This window comes from Ailuropoda melanoleuca, unplaced genomic scaffold (assembly GCF_002007445.2).
Source record: "Ailuropoda melanoleuca isolate Jingjing unplaced genomic scaffold, ASM200744v2 unplaced-scaffold6751, whole genome shotgun sequence".
NCBI classification, from domain to species: domain Eukaryota; kingdom Metazoa; phylum Chordata; class Mammalia; order Carnivora; family Ursidae; genus Ailuropoda; species Ailuropoda melanoleuca.
In genome coordinates, this window is record NW_023242181.1 from 202,938 (window position 1) to 206,968 (window position 4,031).

Consider the following 4,031-nt stretch of genomic DNA (forward strand, 5'->3'; position numbering starts at 1 on the left):
ATATAGAAATCCTCACAAAACAAACATAATTAGAGTGGAAAACTAATCTTTGGCTTGGTAGGTGAATGAATTGTTTTCCATTTACGTTGGCTTGGCCAACTTATCTGGAATTCTGAAAGTATAAAACCCTGGGCTCCATCAAACAATAGAGACAAAGGAAGACACAGCATAACCTAATAGAATGGTGACTCTGGAGTCAGAATGCTTGGGTTTGAATACTAGCTCTATCATTTACCAACTGTATGACCCTACGTGACCTTCAATGCCCACATCTGGAAAATGGAGATGACAATATTAACACATTAACATAGGTGACCTTGAAGATTAAAGGAAATAATGCACGTAAAGAATGTGAATAATACCTGGTACATTTAAAAGATATTAGCTATTGTTGTTGATGTTGTTATTATTATTTCTAAAATGATGAAATCCACCTCCCCCCAAATATTTTACTACTATTTCTCCAGTTAAGGTGATATTCCAGGTACTGGAAAGAGCGGTTGTGTCTGCCATTACTAAACATCAATTTACATGCTTAAACATGCTTAGATAATCTACACAGTTCATTTTAGAATGAACCTGAGAAATAAAAACTATGACAACATTCAATTATATATACATTTTTATAACTCTAAAGTTTGAGTTAGAAGAGGCCTCTCTAGGGGCGCCTGGGTGGCACAGCGGTTAAGCGTCTGCCTTCGGCTCAGGGCGTGATCCCGGCGTTATGGGATCGAGCCCCGCATCAGGCTCCTCTGCTATGAGCCTGCTTCTTCCTCTCCCACTCCCCCTGCTTGTGTTCCCTCTCTCGCTGGCTGTCTCTATCTCTGTCGAATAAATAAAAATAAAATCTTTATGAAAACACACAGTGAGGGACTCCTGGGTGGCNGCCTCTCTAAAATGGCACTCCTTAAACCAAAGCATAATTGCTCTTATTACCTGAATGTGATCTTCCTGATAAAGGGGGTTGTATCTGTGACAAAGAATCTTTGTTCTCATTGGTAATCTTCAATAGATTATTGAAATCTTTAGTGTAAGACCTAGTCCAATAGCATTAGGTTTTCTAAAGCTCTGAAACCTGAATTCCTAGGGAAAGCACAATCCTCTACCCTCAGATCATTTTAAAACAGTGTCAATGAAATGTTTTAAATTATATGCAAATGACTGTTTCAGAATAAATAAAAATCTTCACATTAAGGCTAGGAAATATTCAGAAAGAGAGAAGAGAAAGTAAACCATAGTCATATTATATAAATTTACATATTTCAATAAGATTTTTTTCCCCTATACAAAAAGAACCAAGATACAATTGCTTATAGGTTTTGAGAATTATAGAAAAAAGACAGCTATGTTATACAATGGAAAACTTTGCAAAAAGCAGTTGTAAAATGTGAGAAAGTCTGGCTGATCTCAAGGGTTAAAACTAGTAAGCAGTAACTTGGACTCCCTCCGCCACCCGCTTTTAAAAAAATGTTTGATTCCTATGTTTAAGAACTCCCCAAGGATCTGTTTTTTTAGGGATGTAATCGACAAAGGGTGACTTTCAATATTGTTCCATATTCGTCTCTAAGGCTTTATAATAATTCCAACTTTCATGTTTCCACACATTGGAGAATGTTGAATATTCATGAGCTGCTTTCACTAATGCAGCAGGCAAGCACACAGTGTCCCTTTGCTAAGGCGGTTGCCCCTACACCTTTTGGACACAGGAACATGTGAAGAATGTGCTACAACTGGCAACCTATCTCAATTTTTTTCAGAATGGAACAAACAAGGGTAGTAAAGGTCTCTGAATACAGTAACAGAAGTACCTTCTTCCACGGGTGCAAAACAAGTGATAAATTCTAACTTCCATTCTTTGCCTAAGTTTTAGGGAGAGAAGATTAAGATAAAGAAAAAGATCAGCAATTCCCCTCAATTCACTGAGATGGGAGAAGGAGAAAATGGAATGCACAGGCCAAAAGAAGAGCTTGAACATAGAGGGCTTCCACTGTATAGGAAATATGCTGCCAGACTCTCAAATGTTCTGCAGCTGTAATAGTACTTGTCTTAGGGGAAAATACAGACTCAATGCCCAAAGGTTTTGAACTGTTTTACATCCCAAACACTTCTCTAGGTGTGGTAAAAGAGTAGTTCATTAATGTTTGCATTTACGAAAGCCTGAAGTAATAAAAATCTTATAAAAATGTGTTATTGCATTAATTTTTACTTTAATTGGTCTTCTAAACTTAGGATCTTTTAAATAGGTAATTTTAAGAAATAGCAAAGTACAGATTATGACTTTAAGAGTAATACAATGAGGGGCGCCTGCATGGCTCAGTCAGTTAAACATCTGACTTTGGCTCAGATCATGATCCCGGGGTTCTGGGATTGAGCCCCTTGTCGGGCTCCCTGCTCTTTGGGGAGCCTGCTTCTCCCTCTCTCCCCTGCTCTTGCTCTATCTCTTGCTATCTCTCTCTCTTTCAAATAAATAAAATCTTTGAGAAAAAAAAAGAATAATGAAACTACTTCTTGAATTGCATGAAAAAAACAGATGAAGCTTAGTTTATAATCCATAAAATTCTGCTTCATTTAAGTCTTACCAGTGACTTTCAAAACACACGGATGTGCTATGATAGAATTTCTTTGGACAGTTTTTGGGTGTCAGAAGGAACTTAATTTTAAGAACCACCCTCCTCAATTATAAAAATAACCTCAAATCTAAAAAGAGCAAAATCCTTGAAAAACTTAGCTTTAGACTGGAATTTATTTTCAATTCTTCCCCTTGGCCCCCTCACTGTTGTGGTATTGAAAGCTGGGCTTAAAACCTGTTTGACCACTGAAGCACTTGAAAACACTTGGAGCAAAAATAAATTTGTCTTCTAAAACTGTAAAATGCTGACAAACCCTTTATAGAGGACACTGGAAAAAAAAAATGTTTTCCCTCCATATACAAACAGCTCAGTCTGAAGGCTGCCGAGAACACTGCTAGTCAAAACAGGTTCATTATTCTAACCTTGAGCTCTAAGAGAAGGAGAATATCTGATATATTCTCATTAACAAAGGTTCAATGCACATTTGAGTTTCTTTTTGTACCCTTTCGTACATTTTATGTTTTGGTGCTTAAAACAACTGTATAACTTAATTCATTTTATTTATTTATTTATTTATTTATTTTTTCTAAAGATTTCATTTATTTATTTGACAGAGAGAGACAGCCAGCGAGAGAGGGAACACAAGCAGGGGGAGTGGGAGAGGAAGAAGCAGGCTCACAGCAAAGGAGCCTGATGTGGGGCTTGATCCCATAACGCCGGGATCATGCCCTGAGCGGACGGCAGACGCTTACCGACTGGGCCACCCAGGCGCCCCAACTTAATTCATATTTAAATAGAACTACTGATATGATACAAGGATGCTGATAGCAGGGCTTGCTAGCTATCCACTCCAGTACAGGCCACCTTCCTTCCACAGAAATGAAGTAGCCACATGCCCAGCAACAATGCATTCCCCAGTCTCTCCGGCAATAAGATACGGCCATGTGACTAACTCCCCTCCAACAGAAGGCGCAATGCAGTGTGTGAGGCTTCTAGGCCTGGCCAATAAACTATGCCAGCAGACACATTCCTCAACGCTCCTGCTCTCCCTCTGCGAGCTGGACAGGAGATGCAAACCACCATAGTTCACTGGAAGCTACTTGAAGACGACAGAGAGGAACTTGGCCTGGGTCCCTGAAAAGCTGCACAGAGCAAGTCCTCTATTCCTCTCCCTGGCCCTCAACTCCTATTTTAGGTTGTTATGGGAGAAGGAACATTTATTGTGTTCAAGACATTGTGTTTTGGGTCTTCTTGTTACACAAGTTACCCTAAAAAATATGGCAACCATTCATGCACTCCTTTTTTTCAACACATTTTTTTGATGAGCGCTGAACTCTGCTGGGTATTGGGGTACGAGGGTGAAAGGTGAGCCAGACAGACACTGGTCCTTATCATGACTTCTGCATTTTGGTTACTGCTCCAACTGTAGTTTGCTACACTGTTAATATTATCTTTATTTCT